General features: G+C 41.8%; 1 long non-coding RNA gene across 1 annotated transcript; it reads left to right on the forward strand.

Moving 5' to 3' along the window:
* Positions 1-6,299: 6,299 nt before the first annotated feature.
* On the forward strand, positions 6,300-10,005 carry LOC135530447 (uncharacterized). The gene is made up of 3 exons (XR_010453850.1): positions 6,300-6,316; positions 8,844-8,870; positions 9,880-10,005. It is a non-coding gene; the product is annotated as an uncharacterized LOC135530447 (long non-coding RNA).
* The last annotated feature ends 10,578 nt before the right edge of the window (positions 10,006-20,583 follow it).

Below are 20,583 nucleotides of genomic sequence, written 5' to 3' on the forward strand. Positions count from 1 at the left end.
ATGTTACTCCATACCTGAGTCCTAGCTGACCCATAATGTATGTTACTCCATACCTGAGACCTAGCTGACCCATAATGTATGTTACTCCATACCTGAGACCTAGCTGACCCATAATGTATGTTACTCCATACCTGAGACCTAGCTGACCCATAATGTATGTTACTCCATACCTGAGTCCTAGCTGACCCATAATGTATGTTACCTCCATACCTGAGACCTAGCCAATGTATGTTAATGTATGAGTTACCCATAATGTATGTTACCATACCTGAGACCTAGCTGACCCATAATGTATGGTTACTCCATACTCCATGACCCATAATGATGTTACCTACCTGACCTAGCACCCATAATGTATGGTTACTCCATACATGAGACCTAGCTGACCCATAATGTATGTTACTCCATACCTGAGACCTAGCTGACCCATAATGTATGTTACTCCATACCTGAGACCTAGCTGACCCATAATGTATGTTACTCCATACATGAGACCTAGCTGACCCATAATGTTTGTAACTCCAACCTAATGTATCCTGAGACCTAGCTGACCCATAATGTATGTTACTCCATACCTGAGTCCTAGCTGACCCATAATGTATGTTACTCCATACCTGAGTCCTAGCTGACCCATAATGTATGTTACTCCATACCTGAGACCTAGCTGATAATTACTCCATACCTGAAACCTAGCCCCATAATGTATGTTACCTCCATACCTAGCTGACCCACCTATGTTACCCATAAGACCTAGCTGACCCATAATGTATGTTACTCCATACCTGAGTCCTAGCTGACCCATAATGTATGTTACCTCCAATACATGAGACCTAGCTGACCCATAATGTATGTTACCTCCATACCTGAGTCCTAGCTGACCCATAATGTATGTTACCTCCATACCTGAGTCCTAGCTGACCCATAATGTATGTTACCTCCATACATGAGACCTAGCTGACCCATAATGTATGTTACCTCCAATACATGAGACCTAGCTGACCCATAATGTATGTTACTCCATACCTGAGACCTAGCTGACCCATAATGTATGTTAGTCCTCCATACCTGAGACCTAGCTGACCCATAATGTATGTTACTCCATACATGAGACCTAGCTGACCCATAATGTATGTTACTCCATACCTGAGACCTAGCTGACCCATAATGTATGTTACTCCATACCTGAGACCTAGCTGACCCATAGCTGACCCATAATGTATGTTACCCATACCTGAGACCTAGCTGACCCATAATGTATGTTACCCATACCTGAGACCTAGCTGACCCATAATGTATGTTACCTCCATACCTGAGACCTAGCTGACCCATAATGTATGTTACTCCATACCTGAGTCCTAGCGCTGACCCATAATGTATGGTTACTCTATACCTGAGACCGAGCTGACCCATAATGTATGGTTACCCATACCAAACCTAGCTGACCCATAATGTATGGTTACTCCATACCTGAAACCTAGCTGACCCATAATGTATGGTTACTCCATACATGAGACCTAGCTGACCCATAATGTATGTTACTCCATACCTGAGACCTAGCTGACCCATAATGTATGTTACTCCATACCTGAGACCTAGCTGACCCATAATGTATGTTACCTCCATACATGAGACCTAGCTGACCCATAATGTTTGGTAACTCCGTACCTGAGTCCTCGCTGACCCATAATGTATGGTTACTCTATACCTGAGACCGAGCTGACCCATAATGTATGGTTACTCCATACCTGAAACCTAGCTGACCCATAATGTATGTTACCTCCAATACATGAGTCCTAGCTGACCCATAATGTATGTTACTCCATACCTGAGACCTAGCTGACCCATAATGTATGTTACTCCATACCTGAGTCCTAGCTGACCCATAATGTATGTTACCTCCAATTCATGAGACCTAGCTGACCCATAATGTATGTTACCTCCATACCTGAGTCCTAGCTGACCCATAATGTATGTTACCTCCATACCTGAGTCCTAGCTGACCCATAATGTATGTTACCTCCATACCTGAGACCTAGCTGACCCATAATGTATGTTACCTCCAATACATGAGACCTAGCTGACCCATAATGTATGTTACCTCCATACCTGAGTCCTAGCTGACCCATAATGTATGTTACCTCCATACCTGAGTCCTAGCTGACCCATAATGTATGTTACCTCCATACCTGAGTCCTAGCTGACCCATAATGTATGTTTACTCCATACATGAGACCTAGCTGACCCATAATGTATGTTACTCCATACCTGAGACCTAGCTGACCCATAATGTATGTTACCTCCATACATGAGACCTAGCTGACCCATAATGTATGTTACTCCATACCTGAGACCTAGCTGACCCATAATGTATGTTACTCCATACCTGAGACCTACCCATAATGTCTCCATACCTGCTGACCCATAATGTATGTTACTCCATACCTGAGATGGTTACCTAGCTGACCCATAATGTATGTTACCTCCATACATGAGACCTAGCTGACCCATAATGTTTGGTAACTCCATACCTGAGTCCTCGCTGACCCATAATGTATGGTTACTCTATACCTGAGACCGAGCTGACCCATAATGTATGGTTACTCCATACCTGAAACCTAGCTGACCCATAATGTATGGTTACTCCATACCTGAAACCTAGCTGACCCATAATGTATGGTTACTCCATACATGAGACCTAGCTGACCCATAATGTATGTTACTCCATACCTGAGACCTAGCTGACCCATAATGTATGTTACTCCATACCTGAGACCTAGTGACCCATAATGTATGTTACCTCCATACATGAGACCTAGCTGACCCATAATGTTTGGTAACTCCATACCTGAGTCCTCGCTGACCCATAATGTATGGTTACTCCATACCTGAGACCGAGCTGACCCATAATGTATGGTTACTCCATACCTGAAACCTAGCTGACCCATAATGTATGGTTACTCCATACATGAGACCTAATGACCCATAATGTTTGTCACTCCATACCTGAGTCCTAGCTGACCCATAATGTATGGTTACTCCATACCTGAGACCTAGACCCATAATGTATGGTTACTCCATACCTGAAAACCTAGCTGACCCATAATGATGGTTACTCCATACATGAGACCTAGACCCATAATGTATGTTACTCCATACCTGAGTCCTAGCTGACCCATAATGTATGTTACTCCATACCTGAGACCTAGCTGACCCATAATGTATGGTAACTCCATACCTGAGTCCTAGCTGACCCATAATGTATGGTTATTCTGGAGGCTGCTGAGGGACGATGGCTCATAATAATGACTGGAAACGGAGCAAATGGAATGTCAACAAACAACTGGAAACCATGGGTTGGATGTATTTGATACTATTTCACATTTACATTTAAGTCATTTATGGGACGCTCTTATCCAGAGGCGACTTACAAATAGTTAACTGTACGGGTCGTAAACAGAGCCCACTGTAGATATAACGCCTCTTCTGGTAGGTGGTCTGTCCTGAATGGATATTTGTAAATTTATTGAATCCGAGTCAATGCACCATTGTACTCCCACTGGTAGCATGTTCTGATCCCAGTCCAGATCTGTTATCTCCTGTGCTTTCTCACTCTTCAGGAATAGAGGCAACAACTTGACTGTTGCTGATCCATTTGTTCAGTCTAAAGCCTCCTTTAGAACACAGTGATGTCCGGTCCTTAGTAAGTGTCAAGGCTTCTTCTCACTTGCTGATTACTTTAGACAGTCATCAATATGATTAGAGCCCCACCAATCCTCCAAGCTCCTTTTCCAGATCCAGAGAAATCTCAGGTCTGCGTCCTGCTCTGGGAACGCTCACCTGGGGGAACATGACTTCAATATCTGTCATGAAGGCAACAGGCTCTTGGTGGAATCTGGACAAAACACCAATGATATGGTTTGGTCATGTCTGTACCCTGTAGAAGCTGAGCATTCAGTGATATATCTTGTTAGGTGGATCCACAGTCTAGTACCACCCTCAGATTGTGCTTCTAGATGATATACTCTGTGGTGAGGAACATACCAAACTATGTTGCTGCTGTCGCTTCTGTAAGTCTATTGGCATGGATCACTGCAAGCCTTTGTCCAGGATGTCTGCCATGAAGTTAGTATAGTCATTACAGGACCAGGGATTCTACTGAGTTTCCATTTCAGGTTGAGAGCGCTGTACTGCCACACAGCAGTTGTTGGGAAATTCAGTATCCTCATTCCTCAGTTGGAGGCAAATAATATAGTTACCACCACCAGCTTGGCTGACAGATACACTCTCCATGAAGAGATGAACTTCTCTTCATATTTCAAGCTGCTCCTCATGGTGGTGCTCTGGGAAATCATGCTTGACCTGCTGCTTCAGCAGCTCTTCCAACTCTACCACAGAGATTCTGTGTGACATTACATGAGACCGCCCATAGGTGGAGACATTCCCCCTTTTTTAGAAGCCCATTCACAATCCAGACAGAGTGGTTTTCACAGCGTGTGGCCCATATCTTCTTGGCTGTTTATAACCATCCATGGGTCAATGGCCTGAAGTATGTTTGTCAACAATACAACTTCAGAATCAATCTGCTTGAGATGCACCTTTTCCAAATATGGCCGTTGGTTCACATCTGTCTGGTAGGAATCGGTGGGGGCTGGTGGGAGGGCTACAGGAGGATGGGTTCATTGTAATGCCTGGAATGTAATAATGGAGCGGTATCAAACATCAATCATATTAAATCAAATTTGATTTAAACACATTACCCTGAGTCCTAGCTGACCCATAATGCCGTTATTCCCCAATTTGAATTATACTATGAGTTGAATTGAGTCACTTACTGGTTCCAAAAAGAAACCCTCTTTTGAAAAGGTTACCAAAGGTTAAAAAATCGAACTGATGGGCCTCCCGGAGTGACGCGACCGGGAGACCTGCCAAGCATTGTCCGGGTAAGTGGAGGCTTTGGCCGGCAGGGACGCCCTTGTACCAGCGACTCCTGTGGCGGGCCGTCAGCAGTGCACGCTGACATGGTCACTCGGGGTTCCTCGACACATTGGTTCAGCTGGCTTCCGGGTTAAGTGGGCATTGTGTCAAGAAGCAGTGTGGCTTGGTTGGGTTGTGGTTCGGAAGAAACAACCTCAACCTTTGCCTCTCAGTCGGTACGGGAGTTGCAGCGATGAGGACAAGACTGTTGGGGAGGAAAAGGGGTAAAATACACAAAATAAAAATACGACCTGATGGCAGAGTATCGGTTCTAAATTAATCTGAAGTTTATTTTAACCTTATATTATCCGAAAGATCATACAGGAACATTATGTTTTACATTATGTTTAGAGTGTAGACTAGAGAGGTAGCCAACACTTGTTGATACCCCCTTGGACACCACTGATGTCTCTAATTGACTATACGTATCTGTTTATCTGTAGGAATACTGACTTCTCAGCTGGGTAAGTATTAAGGCTTTGTTACCTACTGTATATGATGGCTTATAAATGTTAGCTTTGTCAATGGAGTTGAGTGGTGATGAGTGTGTGATACCTGCGACTATCACTCCTATCAGTTGATACTTGTAAAAATGTCCATTCTTAAACTCTTACAGGGAACCTGTTTGTCCTGTGTAATTGTGTGACTTTCTTTGTTTGCTGAAATCTGTAGTTTATTAGTATTTTAGGTGACCTCTGCCAAAGGAAGACGTTGTTTGTTAATGGAGGAGCGGATGATTTTATGGTGAAGGCACGGATGATTTAAAACGTTTTTGGAAGGGGACGCCAAAATGAAATGTTTAATGAAAAACTATGTATTTCCAGTCCAAGTGACAACGCTATAACAATCAGGACAAGGATAAGCACAGCTACACAGTATGTAATACATACAGTTAAATAATGGATATTTATTAAAGCATTGAGTTGTCCTGCCTGATTGAAGTCAATGTTTTGCTCCATTGTGATTATAACCGATTTTATCCAAAACTACAGATTTCAGCAAACAAAAAAGGCACACAGTTACAGAGGACACACATAGGTACAAGGAAATAATTAAAGAATGAGCATTTACAAGTATGGACAAGTATGAACTCGTGAGTGACTGGATGTAGTGACGTTACACTCTTCTGGATGCATCGCTCCTAGAACTCATTATGGAAGATGTCCTTATTACAGGGTTCTAAACTATAGCTTCAGTATATGCTGGCTTCCAGTACATCAATAATACATTGACAATGTCTCAACGTTTATGTACAGTGAAGAAAAACCTGTATATCTCAATGATTAATATGGGTTAAATATAATTCATCCACAGATTTTGTGGAACACAAACTGGAGTCCAGGTAAAGGGGAAGAACTGATTTCTAATATTTTGAATGTACTTTTTTCTTGGAATCTTGTTTGCAGTTATAGTATGTTAGATAATTAATGTAGGAAATGTTTTATTACATTGTGTCTGTGTTTGGCACTAAATTTGACTGAAGTTACCATCAATCTCACCACTGGCATAACACAGTTTCTGGACCCCCGCAAGGTCGGAGTTCGCAGCCCCCTAAAATAAAAATTTAAGTATAGACTACCAATCGCTGGCCATGGTGCTGAAATCAGGACATGTCTATGCGGCTGCATGCTATCGAATCGATGATGGGCTTTCTGTGGTGCCAAGGCTTAGCATTGGCTAATGGATAAATGTTAATTGGTAAACAGGCCTATTTGGTCTTCTACTACTGGCTGGTGGCAATAATGTAATTACTTATTCAGTAATTAAAGTTGTAAATTCAATCATTGAAGATTGTAAAATAAATGTTCGATGCAACCGCATACTAATCAACTACCAGAATATACAACTGCCCTGTATAGAATACCTGAACCTGCATAACATGAGCTGTCCTCGCGCTCTCTCTCAGCTTGGATAGAAAGTTGTGCGTAAAAACCAGTCTATTAATAACGCCAAATAAAGTCAGTCCACCCTCAAAACACTCGCTAACTAGGGATTGTTTCATTATGCAGTGTACTATATGAAGCTATATACCGTATTTAGCTGCTATTTATACAATTTTAACAAAAGTTACACATCAAATAATGAGGAACAATGAGGAAAATAGTAGTCATCTTGAGCGTCAATTCAGCCACTATTTATTGCTGAACTCAGCGGTATTTGTCTGGCTACACAGTTTACACAAATGGGATGCAATATTCCAGGTAAATTAAATCAAATGAAATCCAACTTGAGAGACTCCCATGGTGTCCTGAAGTCCTCTTTTTTTGTGTGCAAAAAGTTTTCACCACGGCCTGTAGGTTCAGGTTGCGGGTCCGACTGCTTTCTATACTGAGTATTGACAGCCCAGACAGTCTTTCCTGAGACATTGTGCAGTATATGTCCTTTGTGCTGCACACAATTGAACTTGACTGATGCATGCCAAGATATAACAGAGAAAAGGGACTGTTGATATTACAACCGCACAACTCAAAACGCCGGTTCACCAGTATACCACCAGTTAATCAGACTGATTTGCCATATCTGTGCCTGGAAGGAGTCGAGCTGAATAAATGTTTTTCCAAGGACCGCCTTTGACGCAAGTTTGCGGTGAAGTAAAATAAATAGATGTAGTGATACTTTCAACCACCAGAGGGAGAAAATACACGTTAATTTGACGGAGGAAGTTGACATGATCCTAGTAAGGCCTGGATGGTCTTCTGACAAAACGGTGGGAAATCAAACAAATATGTCACGTAAACATAAAACTATTTTTAAAGTCATTTTAGTGCCTGATTTAGGGGGACTGTCAGCATGTGGGCTGCCGGTGGCTTAGCGATCTAAGGCACTGCATCTCAGTGCTTGCGGCATCACTACAGACCATGGTTTGATCCCAGGCTGTAACACAACCGGCTGTGATTGGGTTAGGGAGGGGAGGGTTTGGCGGGGGTAGGCAGTCATTGGTGGCAGGGTAGCCTAGTGGTTAGAGCTTTGGGCTAATAACTGAAAGGTTGCAAGTTCAATCCTTGAGCTGACAAGGTACAAATCTGTCCTTCTGCCATGAACAAGGCAGTTAACCCACTGTTCCCAGGCCGTCATTGAAGATAAGAATTTGTTCTTACCTTTATTTCACTAGGCAAGTCAGTTAAAATAAACAAAAATTGTAAATTAAGAATTTGTTTCTTAGCTGAATTGCATAGTTTAAATAAAGGTTAAATAAAAAATTATTAATTAATTATAGATATTACTGAACTGCTGTATTTGAAGTACAACTCCCTTCTGCCCTGTTTCCTGATGTTGCTACGGCAACTCAAGCTGTTTTTACCATCCCTGTAACTGTTGCTTCTGCAGAGAGATCATTTTTCTAAACTAAAACTCAAAATAACTATCTAAGAAGCATTAGTCTCTCAGTCTGATATGAGTTGTTGAACACCTCCAGTAAGCTCCACTCATTACATTGGCGCTGTCGTGAGCCTTGACAACAGCATTTGTTCACTGACTGCCCCCTCATTCTATCATTCTATCATTCTATTTGTTTTTTTACTTTTTCACTTTTTCAGTCACATTCCTGAAGCCCAAGGAAACAAACATTTAGCTTCCTATCACATATGGAAAAGAAAAGGTTTATGAATGAATTTATTGAGGGTTACTGTCAAAATGATTTATTATATATACGTATATAAAAAATGAGCTCTTGATCTCCCCACCTTCCTGGGACTGCTGGGGTGTCAGATATTTCTCCCCCATATGTTCACTAAGATTCAAATTATTATAGGTCTGCATAGTTTGAGGTCTGGGTTGAACAACACAAATGTCCTTTAACAGTAGTTTGTGATATCCATCAGTATGTTGCTAATTTTTCATAACCAATAGTCTCTTACTTTATATTTCAGATTTTGAAAACATCAGAAGACATGCAGGTGTGTTTTATACTCTGTGACAAACACAAATTAATACATACCATACGAAACATATTATGCCAAATAGAGTGTCTCGGATTTACTTACAGAATAATAGTAGTGATGTCATTGTGTTTATCATAGTGTATTATACCACTGATGTTGATGTCATTGTGTTTACCATAGTGTATTATACCACTGATGATGATGTCATTGTGTTTACCATAGTGTATTATTCCCACTGATGTTGATGTCATTGTGTTTACAATAGTGTATTATACCACTGTCATGATGTCATTGTGTTTACCATAATGGATTATACCACTGATGATGATGTCATGATGTCATTGTGTATACCATAGTGTATTACACCACTGATGTTGATGTCATTGTGTTTACCATAGTGTATTATACCACTGATGATGATGTCATTGTGTTTACCATAGTGTATTATACCACTGATGTTGATGTCATTGTGTTTACCATAATGTATTATACCACTGATGATGATGTCATTGTGTTTACCATAGTGTATTAAACTCACTGATGTTGATGTCATTGTGTTTACCATATTATACCAATTGATATACCACTGATGTTGATGTCATTGTGTTTACCATAGTGTATTATACCACTGATGATGATGTCATTGTGTTTACCATAGTGTATTATACCACTGAGGTTGATGTCATTGTGTTTACCATAGTGTATTATACCACTGATGTTGACGTCATGATGTCATTGTGTTTACCATAGTGTATTATACCCACTGATGTTGACGTCATGATGTCATTGTGTTTACCACTGATGATGTATTATACCCACTGATGTTGATGTCATGATGTCATTGTGTTTACCATAGTGTATTATACCCACTGATGTTGATGTCATGATGTCATTGTGTTTACCATAGTGTATTATACTACTGATGGTGATGTCATTGTGTTTACCATAGTGTATTATACCACTGATGTTGATGTCATGATGTCATTGTGTTTACCATAGTGTATGTTTCTTTTCTACTCCACAGTGGATGTGACTCTAGACCCTGATACGGCACATTGTAAACTCATCCTGTCTGATGACGGGGAACAAGTGAGACATGGAGAACTAAATCAGGTTCTCTCTGACAACAGGAAGAGGTATAAAAATTGGTCCGGTGTCCTGGGGAAATGTGGGCTTCTCAGGGAAGTTCTACTATGAGGTGAAGGTGGAGGGGAAGACTGGTGGACTTTGGGAGTGGGGTCATACAGTCCATCAATAGGAATGAGAGTTTTATACCAATCCCTAATAATGGATACTGGACTGTGGAGCTGAAGGATGAAGAGTACACAGCTAATGCAGAATCCCATGTCACCCTCTTACTGAGAGAGAAGCCCTGAAGGTGGGGGTGTTTGTGGATTATGAGAAGTGTCAGGTCTCCTTCTACGATGTGGAGGCAAGGTGTCATATCTACTCTTTCACTGACTGCTCCTTCACTGAGAAACTCTATCCATTCTTCAACCCTGGTGATTCAGATAGTATTTCACTGGTCGTCTGTCCTGTGGATGCCACTGACTGACTGTTTTAAATCAAACAAGGTGCAATTGTTATTTGTGAAATGCTTGTTACTCTGCTAATGTGCAGTAAATCTACTGTATATAATTTTAAAAAGTGCTCAACATCCGTCCCTAGCTCAGCTCATTTATGTCTTAATCAAAATTACGGATTGTCTCTTATCCGCTCGTCGTTCCCTTATGCCATAGTTTGTACATCTCAATTGTCAGTAGAAACCACATTTGTTTAAACAAGTCAGCCATATGAGCTATATTTAAGAAGGCAGAAAATGAGGCTGATGTTTTTTAGCCTTTATTTAACCAGACAAGTCAGTTTAGAACAAATTCTTATTTTCAATGACGGCCTAGGAACAGTGGGTTAACTGCCGGTTCAGGGACAGAACGACAGATTTGTACCTTGTCAGCTCAGGGGTTTGAACTTGCAACCTTCTGGTTACCAGTCCAACGCTCTAACCACTAGGCTACCCTGCAGCCCCAATAAACTGTTTCACTGCCAGACATGGCTCCGCTGATAGCCAGGTGAAGCAGTGGTAAGGTCTTGGGACTGCTGATGGGACTCTGCTGTTGGGCCCTAACAGTTTGTGGGCATCGTTTGTAACTGTTACCGTGCAATTAATGTATTGTTTAGTGTTGTGTTGTGTCGTGGCGTTGCTGGAATGCACAAGATTTACATGCAGAAATTGTAACTGGTTGTGCAACCTTTCTGCTGTGTGCTCCTACATTTAGGTAACAATGTAGCAACAGCACAAAATAAATGTGTTTTATATATTGATCATTTGATAATTAAATGTTCTGAGAGTGTTTAAAAATAGTTTCATCTCCATCATTGTCATCAGACAGACTACTGTTGCAGACAGACTATTGTATACGACAGACTAACCATCAGACTACTGTATCAGAAAGACTAATGTGTCAGACAGACTACTCTATCAGACAGACTACAGACAGACTACTGTATCTACGTGTCAGACAGACTACCATCAGACAGACTACTGTATCAGAAAGACTAATGTGTCAGACAGACTACTCTATCAGACAGACTACAGTCAGACAGACTACTCTATCAGACAGACTACAGTAAGACACAGACCATCAGACTACTGTATCAGAAAGACTACTCTATCAGACAGACTACTCTATCAGACAGACTACAGTATACGACAGACTAACCATCAGACTACTGTATCAGAAAGACTACTCTATCAGACAGACTACTGTATATGACAGGCTACCCCATCAGACTACTGTATCAGAAAGACTGTGTCAGACAGACTACTCTATCAGACAGACTACAGTATACGACAGACTAACCATCAGACTACTGTATCAGAAAGACTATTATATCCGACAGAATAGTGTGCTTCTACATCTGCATTGCTTGCTGTTTGGGGTTTTAGGCTGGGTTTCTGTATAGCACTTTGACATCAGCTTATGTAAAAAGGGCTTTATAATTCAATTTGATTATATCGGACTACTGTGTCAGACAGACTACTGTATCAGACTACTGTATCAGACAGACTACTGTATACGACAGACCATTGTATCAGACTACTGTATCAGACTACTGTATCAGACAGACTACTGTATACGACAGACTAACCCATCAGACTACTGTATCAGACTGACTACTCTATCAGACAGACTACTGTATACGACAGACTAACCATCAGACTACTGTATCAGAAAGACTAATGTGTCAGACAGACTACTGTATCAGACTGACTACTCTATCAGACAGACTACTGTATACGACAGACTAACCATCAGACTACTGTATCAGAAAGACTAATGTGTCAGACAGACTACTGTATCAGACTAACCATCAGACTAATGTGTCAGACAGACTACTGTATCAGACTACTGTATCAGACAGACTACTGTATACGACAGACCATTGTATCAGACTACTGTATCAGACTACTGTATCAGACAGACTACTGTATACGACAGACTACCCCATCAGACTACTGTGTCAGACAGACTACTGTGTCAGACAGACTACTCTATCAGAAAGACTACTGTGTCAGACAGACTACTGTATCAGACAGACTACTGTATACGACAGACTACCCCATCAGACTACTGTGTCAGACAGACTACTGTATCAGACAGACTACTGTATCAGACAGACTACTGTATCAGACTACTGTATCAGACTACTGTATCAGACTACTGTATACGACAGACTACTGTATACGACAGACTACCCCATCAGACTAATGTGTCAGACAGACTACTGTATACGACAGACTAACCATCAGACTACTGTATCAGAAAGACTACTGTATCAGACAGACTACTGTATCAGACAGACTACTGTATCAGACTACTGTATCAGACTACTGTATACGACAGACTACTGTATCAGACTACTGTATACGACAGACTACTGTATACGACAGACTACCCCATCAGACTACTGTGTCAGACAGACTACTCTATCAGACAGACTACTGTATACGACAGACTAACCCATCAGACTACTGTATCAGAAAGACTAATGTGTCAGACAGACTACTGTATACGACAGACCATTGTATCAGACTACTGTATCAGCCAGACTACTGTATCAGACTACTGTATCAGACTACTGTGTCAGACAGACCATTGTATCAGACTACTGTATCAGACTACTGTATCAGACAGACCATTGTATCAGACTACTGTATCAGACTACTGTATCAGACTACTGTGTCAGACAGACCATTGTATCAGACTACTGTATCAGACTACTGTATCAGACTACTGTATCAGACAGACCATTGTATCAGACTACTGTATCAGACTACTGTATCAGACAGACCATTGTATCAGACTACTGTATCAGACTACTGTATCAGACTACTGTGTCAGACAGACCATTGTATCAGACTACTGTATCAGACTACTGTATCAGACAGACCATTGTATCAGACTACTGTATCAGACTACTGTATCAGACAGACCATTGTATCAGACTACTGTATCAGACTACTGTGTCAGCCAGACCATTGTATCAGACTACTGTATCAGACTACTGTATCAGACTACTGTATCAGACAGACCATTGTATCAGACTACTGTATCAGACTACTGTGTCAGCCAGACCATTGTATCAGACTACTGTATCAGACTACTGTATCAGACTACTGTATCAGACTACTGTATCAGACTACTGTATCAGACAGACCATTGTATCAGACTACTGTATCAGACTACTGTATCAGACAGACCATTGTATCAGACTACTGTATCAGACTACTGTGTCAGCCAGACCATTGTATCAGACTACTGTATCAGACTACTGTATCAGACTACTGTATCAGACAGACCATTGTATCAGACTACTGTGTCAGCCAGACCATTGTATCAGACTACTGTATCAGACAGACTACTGTATCAGACAGACCATTGTATCAGAATACTGTATCAGACTACTGTATCAGACAGACCATTGTATCAGACTACTGTATCAGACTACTGTATCAGACTACTGTGTCAGACAGACCATTGTATCAGACTACTGTATCAGACTACTGTATCAGACTACTGTATCAGACTACTGTATCAGACAGACTACTGTATCAGACAGACTACTGTGTCAGACAGACTACTGTGTCAGACAGACCATTGTATCAGACTACTGTATCAGACTACTGTATCAGACTACTGTATCAGACAGACTACTGTATCAGACTACTGTATCAGACTACTGTATCAGACTATTGTATCAGACAGACTACTGTATCAGACAGACTACTGTATCAGACAGACTACTGTGTCAGACAGACCATTGTATCAGACTACTGTATCAGACTACTGTATCAGACTACTGTATCAGACAGACCATTGTATCAGACTACTGTATCAGACTACTGTATCAGACTACTGTATCAGACAGACCATTGTATCAGACTACTGTATCAGACTACTGTGTCAGACAGACCATTGTATCAGACTACTGTATCAGACTACTGTATCAGACTACTGTATCAGACAGACCATTGTATCAGACTACTGTATCAGACTACTGTGTCAGCCAGACTACTGTATCAGACTACTGTGTCAGCCAGACCATTGTATCAGACTACTGTATCAGACAGACTGTCAACAGACTGTCAACAGCCACCACCGGCCTGAGGAGAGACACATGGAACGAGGGGTTAATAAGGTAACCGGGGGGAAGCTGTAACAAATCAACTCAAATGTATTTATATAGACCTTCGTACATCAGCTGATATCTCAAAGTGCTGTACAGAAACCCAGCCTAAACCCCCAAACAGCAAGTAATGCAGGTGTAGAAGCACAGTGGCTTGGAAAAACTCCCTAGAAAGGCAAAAACCTAGGAAGAAACCTAGAGAGGAACCAGGCTATGTGGGTTGGCCAGTCCTCTTCTGGCTGTGCCGGGTGGAGATTATAACAGAACATGGCCAAGATGTTCAAATGTTCATAAATGACTAGCATGGTCCAATAATAATATTCACAGGCAGAACAGTTGAAACTGGAGCAGCAGCACAGCCAGGTGGACTGGGAACAGCAAGGAGTCATCATGCCCGGTAGTCCTGAGGCATGGTCCTAGGGCTCAGGTCCTCCGAGAGAGAGAAAGAAATAGTGAAAGAGAGAATTAGGGAGAGCATACTTAAATTCACACAGGACACCGGATAGGACAGGAGAAGTACTCCAGATATAACAAACTGACCCTAGCCCCCCGACACATAAACTACTGCAGCATAAATACTGGAGGCTGAGACAGGAGGGTTAAGGAGACACTGTGGCCCCATCCGATGACACCCCCGAACAGGGCCAAACAGGAAGGATATAACCCCACCCACTTTGCCAAAGCACAGCCCCCACACCACTAGAGGGATATCTTCAACCACCAACTTACCATCCTGAGACAAGACAGAGTATAGCCCACAAAGATCTCCGCCACGGCACAACCCAAGGGGGGGGCGCCAACCCAGACAGGAAGATCACATCAGTGACTCAACCCACTCAAGTGACGCACCCCTCCTCGGGACGGTATGAACGAGCCCTCGTAAGCCAGTGACTCAGCCCCTGCAGTAGGGTTAGAGGCAGAGAATCCCAGTGGAAAGAGGGGAACCGGCCAGGCAGAGACAGCAAGGGCGGTTCGTTGCTCCAGAGCCTTTCCATTCACCTTCACACTCCTGGGCCAGACTACACTCAATCATATGACCCACTGAAGAGATGAGTCTTCAGTAAAGACTTAAAGGTTCAGACCATTCCATAAAAATGGAGTTCTATAGGAGAAAGCCCTGCCTACAGCTGTTTGCTTAGACATTTTAGGGACAATTAGGAGGCCTGCATCTTGTGACCGTAGCGTACGTGTAGGTATGTACGGCAGGACCAAATCAGAGAGATAGGTAGGAGCAAGCCCATGTAATGCTTTGTAGGTTAGCAGTAAAACCTTGAAATCAGCCCTTGCCTTGACAGGAAGCCAGTGTAGGGAGGCTAGCACTGGAGTAATATGATCACATTTTTTGGTTCTAGTCAGGATTCTAGCAGCCGTATTTAGCACTAACTGAAGTTTATTTAGTGCTTTATCCGGGTAGCCGGAAAGTAGAGCATTGCAGTAGTTTAACCTAGAAGTGACAAAAGCATGGATTAATTTTTCTGCATCATTTTTGGACAGAAAGTTTCTGATTTTGCAATGTATGGAAAAAATATGTCCTTGAAACAGTCTTGATATGTTCTTCAAAAGAGAGATCAGGGTCCAGAGTAACGCCGAGGTCCTTCACAGTTTTATTTGAGACGACTGTACACCATTAAGATTAATTGTCAGATTCAACAGACGATCTTAAGACCTAGAACAAGCATCTCTGTTTTGTCCTAATTTAAAAGTAAAAAGTTTGCAGCCATCCACTTCCTTATGTCTGAAACACATGCTTCTAGCAAGGGCAATTTTGGGGCTTCACCATGTTTCATTGAAATGTACAGCTGTGTGTCATCCGCATAGCAGTGAAAGTTAACATTATGTTTTCGAACATCCCCAAGAGATAAAATATATAGTGAAAACAATAGTGGTCCTAAAACGGAACCTTGAGGAACACCGAAATTTACAGTTGATTTGTCAGAGGACAAACCATTCACAGAGACAAACTGATGTCTTTCCGACAGATAAGATCTAAACCAGGCCAGAACTTGTCCGTGTAGACCAATTTGGGTTTCCAATCTCTCCAAAAGAATGTAGTGATCGATGGTATCAAAAGCAGCACTAAGGTCTATGAGCACGAGGACAGATGCAGAGCCTCGGTCTGATGCCATTAAAAGGTAATTTACCACCTTCACAAGTGCAGTCTCAGTGCTATGATGGGGTCTAAAACCAGACTGAACATTTCGTATACATTGTTTGTCTTCAGGAAGGCAGTGAGTTGCTGCGCAACAGCCTTTTCTAAAAATTTTGAGAGGAATGGAAGATTCGATGTAGGCCGATAGTTTTGTTATATTTTCTGGATCAAGGTTTGGCTTTTTCAAGAGAGGCTTTATTACTGCCACTTTTAGTGAGTTTGGTACACATCCGGTGGATAGAGAGCCGTTTATTATGTTCAACATAGGAGGGGCCAAGCACAGCTCTTTAGCAGCTCTTTCAGTAGTTTAGTTGGAATAGGGTCCAGTATGCAGCTTGAAGGTTTAGAGGCCATGATTATTTTCATCATTGTGTCAAGAGATGTAGTACTAAAACACTTGAGTGTCTCTCTTGATCCTAGGTCCTGGCAGAGTTGTGCAGACTCAGGACAACTGAGCTTTGAAGGAATATGCAGATTTAAAGAGGAGTCCGTAATTTGCTTTCTAATAATCGTGATCTTTTCCTCAAAGAAGTTCATGAATTTATTACTGCTGAAGTGAAAGCCATCCTTTCTTGGGGAATGTCTCAGACCCCGTAACGGGAGGAGTAGACAAGAGAAGGCTCGGCCTCTGACTCCGACTCGTTGCTTAATGGGGAAAACCGGTTGACACCGTTTGCCAGTCCTACGGACTAATTTGTGTTTGGCGCATGTCAGGAGAACGCTACCTGCCCGAATGCATAGTGCCAAATGTAAAGTTTGTTGTGGGAGGAATAATGGTCTGGGGCTGTTTTTCATGGTTCGTGCTAGGTCCCTTAGTTCCAGTGAAGGGAAATCTTAACTCTACAGCAAACAGTGACATTCTAGACAATTCTGTCCTTCCAACTTTGTGGCAACAGTTTGGGGAAGGCCCTTTGCTGTTTCAGCATGACAATGCCCCCATGCACAAAGCAGGGTCCATACAGGCATGGTTTGTTGAGATCGGTGTGGAAGAACTTGGCTGGACTGCCACACATTGTGGCGACGAGCCTCTTCTTAGACACCTAGTGCACATCTCCGCTGCTTTTTCTAGATAATCCTCTGTGGAGTGCCTTCCCCCTTTTCTAGAATGAGTTGTAAACAAAAAAACAAAAAAACGTTGTCAATATATCGATACCAGTTCAGGACTTTATTCAAAAATGGATTTTCATTTTCATTATTAACCAAAAGTTCTTCAAAAAGACCCACATAAAGGTTAGCATATCTCGGAGCGAATGCGAAGCCCATGGATGTTCCATTCGTTTGAAGGTAGCATTCATCATCAAACCTGAAATAGTTATACGTCAAAACATATTCAGCCAGCTCTAGAATAAAGTTTGTTGGTGGCTATTCGTTAGTGTCTCTGTCTCCCAAATAGTGAGCTCGGGCTGCCAGCCCCCCCACATGGGGAATGCTGGTATATAGACCCTCGACATCTAATGTGACCAAAATGCAGTCTTCTGTTAAACCCGTTATTTGTGAGATCTTGTTTATGAAGACAATAGAGTCTTATACATATGATGGCAATACTTGCACATGAGTTTTAATAAAAGAGTCTACAAAGATCGACAACAGCTCTAGCATTGAGCTTATTCCTGCAACCACTGGTCTGGTTGGATAGTTGCCTTGTTGTGTTTTAGGTTTGTGTAATTTTGGAAAAATGTACAGGCATGGATGTATGGCACATTTGCAGCAAAGATATTCATATTCAGGTTTTGAGATCAGGTGGTTTAATAGGGCTCCAGATTTGAGCATATTTCCCTCTGGAACACCTGTGTGGGATCAACACTCAGTCTTCTATAGAAACATTCATTGTTGAGTTGGCTCTGAATTTCTTCTTTATATTTTCCATAGTCTAAACAACCACAGCACACCCCTTGTCTGCAGGTTTTATAACCAAAGATGAATCTTTCATTAGTTCATTACGTGCCTGTTCTTCTGTTCTAGTGAGATTCTTCTGAAAGTAGTTTGCTTGTCTCGTATATACTGACATGGCTTCTTGTTCGACTAACCTACAATAGGTATTAATCGAGGAGTTAAAAAAACATGCTTAAGTTTAATCTTTCGAAAGAATTTAAACAAATCTACTTTAGTTTCAAATGGTTTATCTGTACATGTAGGTACAAAAGAGAGGCCCTTAGATAAGACTGAGACTTGTATGTCAGTAAGGTATTTTTTGGAGAGGTTAATTACCGCGTCCCGCTGTAGCTCCGTGTCCACGGCCTGTGTTCCTGGTCTCCTCTTCAACCGCTTACCTCTCCTACATCGTTTATTTTCTTTCCTGGAACCTTGTGTTGCTTCTGGGCTAAAAAAACAGACTGTGTGCGATGGTAGCTGGAGTCGCTGTCTGTAGGGAATTGGCTCTCGGTGGATGCCTGTGTCCAAGTTTCCATGTCCTCCCGCTGCTGCGTATCTGCGTCCCCCGGTCAGTAGTGTGTCCCTACGTCGGCCTCTCTGTACTCCTGTCCTTGGGCCTTCCCATGCGTACACCTGGTTGAGCTGGTTGTCCTCTGTGTCTCGCTGACATTTCTTGATCGTTGTTGCTTGTAGAAAGTCTCAGTATTTCCCAATGGACATTATTAAATGTCCATGTGGGCTCTGCTATTTAGGTAAAATCTCTCGTTCTCTAAAACAGAGAATCAGTGAACATAAAAGTTCAATCAGGAGAAACGACAGGGATTATCCAGTCGCTGTACATTTCAATGACCTAAAGCATGACATTTCTACCTTTTAGATTTTGGCAGAGAGAAAGTTAAGATATCAGACAGGGGAGGAGATATTAATAATACTCTAAAAGAGAATGCTTTTGGATTTTCACCCTCCAGACATTATTTCCTAAAGGTCTTAATGATGAAATACCTATGTATGTTATGTCGTGAATTTGAACATGAATTATGCTCCTATTTAAGATTACTCTGTTTTTCGTATGATGTCACCAATGATTAATGAAAACTTGCTCGGTAGGTCTATATCCTCATTTTGGTTTTACAGACGTGTTTAACATGTCTTATTTACACACTTTATTCAAATATTTGGTAGCACTTATTTTTCCTTCACCTCAACCCCTTTTGATGCGTGGAACGGATGTGGGTGGGGCTAGGTCTACATAAGGGTGCAAAAAAAATAATTACATCACAAAAGCTCTGATGAAGGCGGTGAGGCAGATACGTAAGCTTATTAAAGATCAGTGATACTATCAAGAGCAGTGTGTGGTTTCCTTTTTCCTTCATCTTTGGAGAATAAAATAGATGACCTACGCGGAAGATTAAACTATCAACGGGACATTCAAAACTGTAATATCTTATGCTTCACGGAGTCGTGGCTGAATGACGACACTATCAACATACAGCTGGCTGGTTATACGCTGTACCGGCAGGATACCAGCTGCGTCTGGTGGTGGCGGACTATGTATTTTTGTGAATATTTTTGTGCACGATATCTAAGGAAGTTTCGAGCTATTGCTCACCTGAGGTAGAGTATCTCATGATAACCTGTAGACCACACTACCTACCGAGAGAGTTTTCATCTGTATTTTTTGTAGCTGTTGACATACCACCACAGACTGAGGCAGACACTAAGACAGCATTGAATGAGCTATATTATGCCATAAGCAAACAAGAAAACACTCACCCAGTGTCACGAGACTGGGTTTGTGAGGTAAGAATCAGGCGCAGAGAGTTCCACAGGGAAAAAGTGCACTTTAATATGGCACCAAAATCCAATGCCCAAAAACACATGGCGCAAAAAATACTGACCAACCCAAAACACAGGGTAGACGGTCTGGAGTACGAACACACCCAACGACAACAACGCGTAACACAAAATCAATCCCGCACTAAACAAGGGTTGGGGTCACTAACCTTAAATAAGGAAGCA

This window comes from Oncorhynchus masou, unplaced genomic scaffold, assembly GCF_036934945.1.
Source record: "Oncorhynchus masou masou isolate Uvic2021 unplaced genomic scaffold, UVic_Omas_1.1 unplaced_scaffold_1345, whole genome shotgun sequence".
Classification (NCBI taxonomy): Eukaryota; Metazoa; Chordata; class Actinopteri; order Salmoniformes; family Salmonidae; genus Oncorhynchus; species Oncorhynchus masou.